A 12,717-nucleotide genomic window follows, 5' to 3' on the forward strand; every position below is an offset into this window, starting at 1 on the left:
TCCACTGCATCCTTCATTTCGTCCTCGGATTTCCCCTCTTAACTCCTTCTGCTCTTCAATGGTGGCATCTCCATAGCCCTTTTCTCACTGCATCTTGTTCGTCTCATCCCAACACGATCCCAAATCATCCGAAATCTCGCTCCTCTACCTTCCCGAGAGCATAAGCAGCCTCTCCCATTGTTTGATGCACAGAAAAAAAACCGCCCTGCACAGAACGTACTGCAAGGCCTCTAGAGAGACTGCACGCGGTAGCAGCATACAACAGGGTGGTGGTGCAACAATTGGTGCAACGTGCACAGCATTGGCAAGGCGAGCAATGCTATCGCAGCTCAACACAAGGAACGATTTGCCAAGTTAATAATTTCAGAAATTACGACTCATGGGGACACTTTCGGTTCGACAAATTAGTTAAGACGCCGAAAAATACGAAGCGAGCCGTGCAGAAGGAAGCTGGGGGGGGGGGGCAGGTGATTTGCATTTGCGTAAAAAAAGGTGGCCGGAGCAGCTCAGACGACCGACTGCTGCAATGTCGACGTCACAGTACCAGCGATGACTCCCCGGTGCGTTTGAATACTGTCTCCATTGAGAGGTAAAACCAGAATCTCTAGTTTGGAGAGTTTGCCGGTCTTCGCCAACCAGTGAAGGGATTGCACAAGAAACGCACGCTGCACAAAAACTTAACGAAGTTTAATTTTGATTTAAAGCTTTCGTGACTGCAGTAATTCATATTCTTAGCTCTTTCGGTAAAGTCACGTTGAAGGGAAACAATAAAATAATAAAATATATATATAAAACAATAAAAATTCTCACGACGTTTCGACCATAACACAAACGGTCATCACTCAATTTGGCCGAATCTTGCAATTACCACGCGAGTGTGCTGTTGCCTTCAACCACGTGACCCTCCCCGAATGTGCCCAACATCTCATCAAACGTCGTAAGCCAAGCAAGGCTGGCCCTAGATAGTGATTGGATGGGTGATTAACATGCATAAGACAGGTTGTTATAGGCTGCAGGGCTCCAAGGTGTGGAGCATAGTGCAATGCAGCAAAATCGATTGTTATACAGTATTTCTATGCCCCCATGCATATGCTCCCTGCCTTCACCAATCGGCAGTCACCAGCATGAATTATGGTCAATAACACACACGGCGAGGGAAGTTCATTCATCCAGCTGTAGACTGGACACGTACACGCTTCCCATCAACTTATTACACGCATTAATTACACTGTAATAGCATCAATTCTGTTTGATTCAGCGTAATTTTAACAACCCTCCGAGCACAAAAAAACACCAATGCAGTGTACTTAAATGGGGGTTTTCCTGGATATAAAGTACAAACGCAAAGATCTTTAACAATCATCTCACAACAATGGGACAACAATAGCAACCGCGATGGCGTGAACAGCGATGAAATATTGCAAGCAAGTGAGTACATACGGTTATCCGACAGGGGTGGCGCCGTGGCCAGAGTGCATGGCTCGCAAACGGGGAAAGTTGGGAGTTCAAATCCTGGACAGGGTCAACTCGGTAACGATGATGAGGTTGAGTAATGAGATACTGTGTATGAGCTCCGGGTTAACAGTTGATGAGCACTACCTTCGCATTCGATGGAAGAGGAATCCGCTATGCAAGAACGTTTGAACGTTGTTGCTCGTTCACCCAGGCGATGATTGAAATAGTTTGGAATAGTGAAATGTTATTTCAAGGCAGGTTACTACCACAATGATGACCCGAAACGCTAAACGAGCGGTGGCCTGATGGGTGCGCAGGTTCAACGCTTGTCCGTCTCACCTCCAAGAGGAAAATGCAACTGCATGCAGGACTCGCATTCCTTTTCAAGCTTGAAGCACAAATAATCCACCCCGGGTTTTTTTTTCCTCAAGACCGCAGCAGGAGGGGAAGGTGCAGCCAACGCCTAGCTCACGCCACAGCTCTTCCTCCTCCGACTTGACTTCGCACGTCACTCATCCGTACCCGCGCTAAGCTCGGAAAAAAAGTCGCGGGCTGCAAAACGTGGACCGAACCGAAACTATCGAACATTGAACCGTGAAGTTTAAGGGGCAATAACGTAATGGAGCTGTAAAGCACTAAATGCCTTTTGAGAGCGGTTGCTCGAGTCACAAGCCTGCGCTAAACGGCAGTGAAGTAGCCGCTCAAAAAAATGCTGCCTGCGATTAATCTCCACCTTCAAAGAAATGGGGTTCATCCGCACAGGCTGTATGACGAAAAAGGGTGCAACATTTTTTTTTTTACCGGAGCTGTTCTATTTGACTACGCGCACTCACAAGTCTTGAGAAAACTGGTGCAACCAACCCACCCACCCACTCATCCAGCCGCTCCAAAAACATGCAAAAACAAAAAAGGGCCTACCCCAGCACCACCACTCCTCCTTTTGTAGCGCAAGCCACCTAACAACTCATCACGCATTCTCGCTTCCCGGTCAAACGCACCACCCCCTCCGCCCTCTCCGTGCCCCCCCCCCCCCATTTGGAAGGGGAGCATGATGTCACGATGACATCATGGGGACTGTCAGCCGCGGCGGCTTCTCTCCGCCAGGCCACTTGTATCCTAATGCATCGTGCGATCCTGAGCGCGCGCGCGGGAGACAACCGGTAAACGACATGGGGGCCCGGATTCACTTCGGTGAAAAATGCATCGTCGTCTTAAGCTGCTTGGCAATTTGCTCCGATTGTCGGGTGACAAAGACATCGTTAAAGCTGTCACTGATAATAAAAAGAAAGACTAAAAGCAACGCTTGCCTACCAACACGTGCATCTGACTCCAGGAAAGAAGCTTGAGTTTCCATTGAAAGGAGAAGCCAGGCACCTTTTAGCAAAAGTATAGTAGCCAATAGTCCCGCTTCTAACCCCTAGCCAACCACACTTTGCTTTTGGCTAGCCATCGAACAAAGACGGTCACTGCATCATTCGTGTTCAGATGTGCTTCTGCAGCCATCTGGAACGCTCTTCCTTTCTATATTAGGAGTCCACTGGAGCTATGCACTTTTAAATCATCTAAATTGAAAACTCATTTCCTTAGAAGAGTTTTTTGTGTTTTGTTTGTTGTCCCCCCCCCGCGCACCTCCGATGAGCACGGTTGGCTACGTACGGTGCGAAAGAAGTTCAACATACAACAGCACATATACATCGACCCGTATACCCCCTCCCCCCCCCAAAAAAACCCACTACTTTCCCTCTCCAGCATTGTCGTTGATATTGCCCAGCACTCTGTGCTCGCCCGCAGGGACACGCGTCACTCCGCAAACGTGAATGCACACACATCGCAGCATGTGTACGGCGTAACCCCCTGCCGGCCACACTCACGGGGGACACTCTCTGAACACGGACGCTGGCAAGCCACGGGGGGGGAAGGGGTGGGGATTTGTTTGTTCGTTAGACGTTAGCAGACGTTGCGAGTCAGTGTCTCCCTGCTCCAATGAGCAAGGGGGCGGCTTGTTATGTGGCCGCGTGGCCCTGTGGTTACAATGTTCACACCCCCCCCCGCCCGCCACAATCGAAGGGCAGCAAGTTACAAGCCTGGCCAGTAAGTTGTCCCAACCCCTAAACATGCCATCAAACCAGATTAAAAACTATATATGACCCCCGAGTTCCACTTCATGAAACGGTTAATGACGGTTGCAAAACGCTCCATCGACATTAAAGTTGTGGGCTCCATTGGCGGTCCTGAACCAGTGGTCAACATTCCACATTACCATGGCAGTGGGCCAATCTCTGACGTCCTGCCAAGGAGTCCTGCCAAGGAGTTCTCATTTTTTTTAGACCCCAGAGAGATACGATTCGACCCTTTACCGAGATTTCAAAGAACACCCGATAGATCTCTCTAACCCCCACAGTGCTGCACAACTGGTAAAATGGCTGATGGTGACATTATGTCTTAGTTGACAAACAGGACAGGTGCTTGGGTACCGCAGAGCACAGAGAACAGTGCACACATGCAAATGCTGATTTCTGACACCAGGGTCATGACCCAGAGGGGGTTGTGGGAGGTTGTGTGTGGGGGGTTTTCTAGACGTGTTCACGTGGACAGGAGTCCTGCCAAGTAATGCATGTGCATGCTGGTGTACATGTGCATGCTGGTGTACATGTGTGAGCCTGGAGGATGAAGTACGGAGCGGCAGTGTAGCGGTTAGCGTGCTGCGCTACGAACCCGGCAAGCCCAATACTGTCAAGGCTAATGGGGGGGGATCTTTGTCGGGAAGATGCTACCAACCAGTTGGTGGCAGCTGCCTTCCAGTAACAACACAAGGCAGAGGAGCAACGCTCACAATAATGAGCTCAGGGCTGGGTGGATAAAACACTGAGTTGGCAGAGGTGGGAGTACGGAACGTGTATTTGCCAATTATCATCTCAGTAAAACCATAACACGCGGGTCTGTCCCATGACTCCCTGCCAGTGAGCTTTCACCATTTCAGATGGATATAGGTGTACCAAGCCTGGCACAAGCACATACGTTACAAAATTGCCACTTGAGCGGTTGTTGTTTAAGTGCATGTTCACGTGTGTAAGCGTGCGTGCACGCGTGTACGTGTGGTCGGCAAGTGCTTGCACGAAGGTATATTTTTGGTAATTGATTTTTTGCCAAAGGCCCCACTTTGATGGCAGCTTTCTGTGGGTACGCAAAATCCACGACCGGCGTTTAAAACCCTGCTGCTTTAACAAAATGCTCAGTGCCATCGATGCAGGTCTCTGCATTCCATTGCTACAGGGCACCACCCCAGCACAGCTGCAGTCCCCATCACAGCCTCGCGTCTCTACGTCATCACTCCTCCACCCTTTGATGGTTCCACTCTTGCTTCCGTGACAGAGTTATATGTCCATTAGTTTCCCTCTAATATGCCAAAGTTATCCTTTAAGTGCACTTGTTTTTTCTTTTCTAACAGCGACTACAACGAGCACAATTCCTGTTTGCGTTATCCCCACGTGTGTCTTCTGGGATTATTAGAAACACATGCCTCAACATGTTCCTTTTAAGTGTTGATACATATTTTTTTTAATGCTTCAACGCGACTACTTGTTTACTGGCTTACGTTACGCCGGCACAAAAACAACGCGCGGATCACATGAACTCATCGCACCTTTCATAGCAACGCCGTCCAAAAGCGGTCGCATGCCATCGAGACACTACGATTATGAATGATGATACATAACTGGCAAAAAATAAAGACAGGATGTTTTAGGAACCTTGAATTAAAATGCACTGGCCATGTGGCACTTTGGTTCAAGTGCTCGACTCACAAACAAAAAGGTTTCCAGTTTAAATCCCGGTCGTGGGATGGTCATCATCTCGACAGGCGACCCTGATGAAATAATCAACATTCCACATTCCATTGACAGTGGAAAAATCTATACATTATGTACAGTATGCATGTTGAACTTCTTTCCCACCGTACGTAGCCAACCGTGCTAATCGGAGATGCGAGGGGGGGGGGGACAACAAACTAAACACAAAAACTAGTTTTAAAGAAATTAATTTTCAATCTAAATTTAAAAGTCCACAGCTGCAGTGCCTTCCTAATACCGGAAGAGCGTTCCAGGCGGCACCACCGTGAGGGATGGCAACGGCTTGTGGGGGGGGGGCCTTCATCCAGCAGTCGATAACGATGATGAAATGACGATGGGTCGAGTCAACCCCTTGGTAGCAGGAATGAAACTAAAAAATTACGATTGCAAGTTCAGCACTTTTAAGCCACCGCGCCGCACAACTGCGTACCAAATGGCTATTCCTGTTGCATTATAAACCTGCTTAGAACACGAAGCAGCGGGTGAGAAAAAAAAGGGTCGCTTCTCGGGACGCGACGTAACGACCGCCTTAGCAACTGCTCGTCTGTGAATAATCGCTGAATTAGCACCAGCCGGGAGGAGCACAATGAGATGTGTTGAGATACCGAGTGTGAGCCGTCAAGCAGCAACTTACGGAGTCAAGGATTTCGGTTTGCGCCGGACATGTAATGATTCCCCCCTTCCCATCCCTCTCCTCCGCAATTCAATGAGCCGTCATTATTCCACATCACGATTCGACTCACAATTACGTGCTATTGCCTTTGCGATGATTTGCAGATTTACGTGGGTACGACTAAAAAAAGGCTATCCACATGTCAACTTCAAGATTTTGGGTACCACGTTGTAAATTGTGGTCTTAAATAATTTATCTCCAAGTCACTGCCCCTTACTATCCTGTAGAAGCACCACTTCCCAAATTCTTTACGTACAATTTAAATATATATATCTGATAAAGGGGAGTGTTTGTAATGTACCTGAGGAGGTTTTTATAGGAAGTAATACATTCTTTCACACGCAATACAAAGAATATATCCTGACCATGCCATTGATTAAATGATCAAGAACGTGCCCGATCTTGTCAAGAGGCTAAGGAGGCTGCATCCTGGATAGTGCTTGTATGAGTGAGCACGACGCAGAAACAGGTTGTTATAGGCTGCGTGGTAGGCAGCAAAGGGCAGGTGCAGAAAAAATACATTGTTATACTGTACTTCTGTGCTCATATATGCTCCCTGCCTTCAACAACCCACACAAAGCAGTGTGGCAAAGTACAGTCAAATAACCCCCACTCCCTGCACGTTGTGGGCAAGCCGGCATCCAGCCGTGCAAAAACAAGCACAAGTTCGCCTTGACCATAAGAATACATTTCAATTGCTCAACAGTTACATCACTAAAGCCACGGGCGGAATCGGTGCCTCCTGCTTGGGCTGCGTTGGCAGCGAGCACTGGACATGCAGCCAGGTGGAGCTGTCCACCACTGTGACTATTGTGTCACGGTGGCGAGATGTTAACTATCTCGCCTGGTATGCAGGAGGTTTGTGGGTTCGATCCCGACCCCGACGCCTGCTGTATATTTGCGTGTTCTCTCCGTGGTCGCGTAGATTTTTCTTCCTCCACGTTTAGAATAAACGTGGGTTTAGAGTATTTTGCTGCTATACATTTCCACGTGATAAGCCACTTCGTTGAGCAATCGTTTGTGACCAGGTCGCTTCTGAAAAAGAGATTTATAGGTCAGTGGGCCTTACCTGGTAAAATAAAGAGTTTATTTTATTTCACTGTGTTCAGTGGCCATGCGTGCTGGGACTCTGAGTACAGGCAAATGCAGATTTATATTATGCATCCATTTACATTTGTGATCTTTCAAATGTTACCAACATTCCCGAACAAAAGTACAAAAGGAGCTCACTCAATCCCACCTCCCCTCCCCCATCCTCCCCATTCTTCAAAAAGTTAATTAAAATGCTGATTCGCGTCCAGAGAGCTCTATTTACATTTTAGTTACTTTTAACAAGAGCACAAGAGGCTGCTTCACTCTCTTCTCCCCACAGTACAAATATGATCTTTGTACTCATTACAAATCCTGTTTTTAAAAAAGAAATCACACAATACCTTCATTAGTCACGGACAACTTTTCTTGAGTTCTGATTTAATCACTGATTAACTTTGAAGCTGAATCCTTGTTAACAAAAAAAAGGGGTCTTCGTCCCTCTCCCCTCCCCAAAGGCCACAGACACATCGTGGCTGCACCTACAACTTCAAACAAATCGCCCCTGTTGAAGATTACAGCTGCCTCGAAGACTAGCCCGTCTGGGCTACACGTACTAAGAGCAGTTTATTTTAACAATCGTCATCGTTGATATTTATCAGTCACCCAGTAAAAAAAAACTTCACGCCTAGCCTCTAGAGAAGTGGTTCTTAACCTTTACTGCATGCAGCCTTGCACCCCTTTTGGTCTAAATCGTTAAAAAATATATGTTAATGTATTGGCTTGATGGAACAAAGTAGATGTACTGAGGTGCCCAAGCTCAATTTGTGTTTCGATGATTTACCTTCGAAGAAAAATCTGGCCCCAGAAAGGGCATCTCGCACACCCAGGTGAAGAACCACTGCTCTCGACTTCTTAGGAAAGCTCGCTTCATTTTTGCTTTTGCTTGTGAGAAGAAATCAAAAGTATCCGGAGAAAGGCCAAGCATATGTATGTACTGCATGTTGAACTTATTTCACACCGAGCGTAGCCAACCGTGCTAATAGATGCGGGAGGGCAACAAACTCAACACAGAAAGCAGTTCTAAAAAATATAGTTTTCAATGTAGAACGTGGTCCAGATGCCCAATTAATGGACTACCAAATTTTTTTTGTTTTGTTTTAAATAAACCTTACCTAAATTATGTTTTACGTTTTAGAGAATTCAATTTGGGGGGGGGGTCACAAGACATCTGGACTACCCTGTAGATTTAAAAGTGCATAGCTCCAGTGGCTTCCCAATATCTTAAGGAGAGAGCGTTCCAGACGGCCTCAGAAGCGCAACTGAAAGCGCGCTATGCGGTATGAAAGGATAACACTCGAACGTGGACACACTGCAGCCCAGCCGGCTAAAGCACTCACTTTCATCACGGGCACTGTTTTGTGACTGAAAAACATATGGGGACGGTTAGGCACGTAATGAGATTTCGATTAAAATAAGATACAATCACGAAATGGGTGTGTAATAATTAATTGGTTTCAAGTTGTGTATGTTGTATGTAATTGGTTAGATGGTCTTGGCAGCCACTAGTTACATGACTGCGTATGTTGAATTTCTTTGACAATTATTATTTTTAAAATACTGTATTTATTCTTTAATCGAATTGTGAGAATTATCTAATCCTGAGGTGGGCGCATCTTTACACACCATGAAACAATAGCTTCATATATTGTTTATGTAATATTACTGTGCTAATAACAGAGTTGATGATGTTTGGAGAGTTGAGTGACTGGGCAATCCAGTGGATATCTGCTGGGTTATGAACCCGCCCCGAACCTTCGTGCCACCGCTAAAAACGTCGTAACGCTACGTGTGCAGGAAAGACGCTGAACGCATTACAAAGACCCCCCCCACCGACCACCACGACGATGAAAGTCCAACTTACTTTAAAATAACCGAGGCTGGGCCGACCCTCACGAGGGTTTACAGGGTATTTTACTTTGCGTGCTGCATTTGGGGTGTTAAGAGGGGTGAGTGGGTGTAAGATGGGTGTTTAGCAGTGCGGTGTGGAGAGGGGTGGTATAGAAACGACTTGGAACAGTCCTTCTGCCTCCCCCACCCTGCTAATAGAGCCCCTTTACAAATGAGCTCATTCCCAGAAATCTGGAACACAGCCACCGCCATCATTATCTGCGCCACATGCCCACAGTCTGCCATCTCGGTGGCTCTAGCATTCAATGAGTTGAAGCAACAAAGCAACAATCAAAGCCACTCCGCACAGAGAGAGAATGCACCATCTAAAACAAGCACACACAGCAGGCAAGGAGGTCTTCATGGCCCACACTGATGATGCCACCATACTCTCGGCGTCTTTCCCTTTACCATAGTTGCATTTATTATGCTGGGACTTGCAAATGGAATACGATCAACACCCAAACTGCAAGTTTCATCTATACGGTGCCCAACCAATTGGTTTGAGTAGTCACCCTCAGTCACCGAGGTCTGGCTACTGCTCCCATGCCTGTCTCAACAACCAGCCCTCATCCATTCCGCACACGCGTCCCGCTCATTGCAACCTCATCTACCCGATTATGCCTAAAACACGTTTTCCTGGTATGCTCTGTTTCTAACTTAAAATTGCTTACCCTATCATAGCATAACAGTCCAAGGCATCCAACACCTATGTTCAAATGCCAGGAGCTTTTATTTCGAATTGAAGTCCACTTGTTATTAGGTTAATTTGGCAATTAACAAATCAAAATTGGACCTACTATCATAAAGCTCCAACAACACAGCGAGGTTTAATTCGGCCTTTTTCAGTTGAAAATATAAACCAAGTATTGGTATCTTCAACCTGCAAGAGTCAGCAACTGTGTATGTGCCAGTGTGTGTGCTGATGCAGCGGTGCCATCGTGATTAGTGCACTGTACTACGACCACAGCGGTCTGAGTTAAATTCCTGGCTACGGCTAACATCAGTGACGAAGATATGAACTGGCCCTCGGGGTCTCCCTTAGGTCAGCCGTAACTCAGTACCTGGTGCAATGTGTTAACATAAGCACCAGAAAGACAAAGGCAGCCAGGCATGGCTCTGGCAATAACATGCAAGTGGTTTTTTTGTTGTCTTCGTACCAGGATATATATTGCATGTGCGTGTATATGCATGCAAAAGCAAGTGCTTGCTTCAAAGGTGACTGTTAACAGCACTTGCCCCAACAACAGCGTATGTAGGATATATGGGATTTTTGGTTTAATCTTTGGTAGTGTGTGTGCTATTAGAAATACAGTATAACACTGCACAAATTAACATCAGCACTGTCACAGCTGTAAACAACACACTTAATAGCTGCAAGGCACTTGGAGGCCAAGCAACGTTAAGCAATTACACCGTCACCCGCTCTACCCAGTGCCACTCGCGTTTAAATAGGTGCAAACGTCATTAGAATTACTGCCGCGTGTGTTGGCATACGTGCTCAGAGTGGCGAATCTTTTGTTCCCTACTCAACCCACGGTTACAAACCGCCGCAACGAGAGACCGTATTAGTCATCAGCAGCAGCTATTGATACCTTAAACCTGAGTGGGCCTCCCCGTGGGTCAACTCAGCCCAAAAAGATTGCACCCGATGCAGTTCCATTCATTTAATGAACATTGCCAGCTGGGCGCGTGTATTGCTGCACACACCAGTAACCCGACTATAATAGGTGCTTGCTAGCACTGCCTACCCCACACGAGTCTATTTGGAAGATAACATGTGTTGCTACAATTGTCTTTGAGAGGGTGTATCACTGTGTGCGCCTCCACCTAATCGCGATTTAAAAGTCGGAGTCATGTGCATTGTAGAAAACTGGAGTAGAATAACAGTAGTTTGTTAACAGTCGAAAGTTTTTAAAAATTCCGTGTTCAAAAATCAGAGAGGCAATGTTAAATCTCCATAGCCCCCCGCCCCCGAGTGAACGATGACGAAGCCACGTTTCTAGTTCTGCAAGTGTACCATAAGCAGAGTGAGATAACTATATTTAGGGCATTATCAAATACTTGGAAAAAGCAAATAACACGCCGTATTTGATTCCTGATACAGTGACCCTAACCAATAATGCTGTATCATGCCTGACCAGATGCTGTCTTTCTCAAGCAACGGCGCACGCTGAATACAATACATGCCGAGTGGTAGTTTTGCTTATTTCAACAGAACACTGAATGTAGCTGTGGTTGAAGTTAGCCTGGGGTGTCTGTGTATGCTGCAAATGTGTTCTAGACTCTTTTAAACAATGCAACCTTTTAACATGCTAAGCACCTTACATTGACCTTCTTGTCTGCCTAATAATTTGCCTAGCACACACAGATGCCAAGGTTGGCCTCGCAGGCCTGTTTGGTTTCGTGTGGTCAGACAGCATCTATGGAGGGCTGACATAAAAGACAAGGAAACGTTGAAGGCCGCCATCACACAGGTTGAGTCACTGTAAGTCCCATCTAGTACCCATTTTTGACCACACCAAATACTTATTTGAGGAAGTCATCCTAGAGGAGGCCCAAGTCAGTTTCAGATGCTAATAATTAAGAATAGAGCTTCAATCAACTACTGTTATGTTATGTTGTCTCCCGGCCGAGTCGCCCTTAAAACAGAGCTTCTAAGCTCAATGAGCTTTACTCGGGGAAATAAGGTTCTGAATAAAAACAACTTTCGATTGTATAACTGTAAACTTAAATTACCAATACACCCACCACTCAGCACATACACGTGGCAAAGATCCCCCATTTGTCCTTATAGACCTGCTGGAATACATCCTATTAGCAAGGATCTATTTAATCCTGAACAACACACAATGAAGTAGAGTACACAGCATCACGCTGGTTCAGTCAACCCTTATTTTCTTGCAGCGATGTTTGATGATTCTGTGTACTCACATAGGCCGAGTCAGACCGAAGCAGACCCAAGTCAACTTTACAAACCACATTTTGTTGTTGATAATTACACATGTAATAATGTATGGCCAGGACATTTGACTTGAGTTGCTGGTGTCAAGAGTATGGCGGTGTGAGCCTTATCCCGTTGTGACAAAAAGCACTCATTGGCTGGCAGTGCTTGGGTGCCAGACTGAGGAAGTCACGTGGAAATATTTTACAGGTTTAGCTGCTGAAGGAACATTGCACCTTAATTAGGAAACGGATACCGTGTGACCGAATGCCAAAAACTTAAAAATACAGAAGTTTGACAATGATATGTCCATCTTTATACAACCTCTACAGCACATACGACTGCAGAACCTGCCACATGTCTACACAAGGGGCATCTTAAGCAGTATGCAAAGTGTTCGTACCATACGTTAACATGTTGTCAATTAGTTGGCAATGAAGACATTCTACAAAAGTGCAGAATGTGGAGTCGTTGTGAGTAGTTCAGCAGTGCTTCATTCATTTGTGCGCATGCCTTATCAGTCTTCTTCGTCGTACGGCTAATGTTAATATTGAGAAACAGCTATAATTTTACACTGACGTGGTTGAACCAGGATAACTGCGTTAAGAGTACCTCCGATTAGCACGGTTGGCTACGTACGGTACGAAAGAAGTTCAACATATATACAGGAGTAGCGGAGTGGGTGCATCGATGCTGTGATGCGTCCTCCTTCGTGGGGCGCCACGGTGGCGAGATGTTAACTACCTCACCTGGTATACAGGATGTTGTGGGTTCGATCTCGACCCTGACACCTGCTGTATATTTTGAGTTCGCATGTT

The 12,717-nt window shown here is 46.3% G+C and overlaps 1 protein-coding gene across 4 annotated transcripts in view; it reads right to left on the reverse strand.

Annotated features, from left to right (window-relative positions):
• The window catches only part of LOC116948491 (uncharacterized), an 85,199-nt gene that overhangs the window by 65,585 nt on the left and 6,897 nt on the right, over window positions 1-12,717 (reverse strand). Inside the window, exon 1 of one of the 4 annotated variants that reach the window (XM_032965215.2) lies at window positions 1,795-2,466. The exons of the other annotated variants lie outside the window; for them this stretch is intronic. The gene's annotated coding sequence lies outside the window, so the exon portion shown is untranslated. Of the gene's footprint in view, window positions 1-1,794; window positions 2,467-12,717 lie in introns of those variants that run through there. 4 annotated transcript variants of the gene reach the window in all.

Source organism: Petromyzon marinus, chromosome 33 (assembly GCF_048934315.1).
Source record: "Petromyzon marinus isolate PM22_M1 ecotype Great Lakes invasive population chromosome 33, UKy_Petmar_22M1.pri1.0, whole genome shotgun sequence".
NCBI classification, from domain to species: domain Eukaryota; kingdom Metazoa; phylum Chordata; class Hyperoartia; order Petromyzontiformes; family Petromyzontidae; genus Petromyzon; species Petromyzon marinus.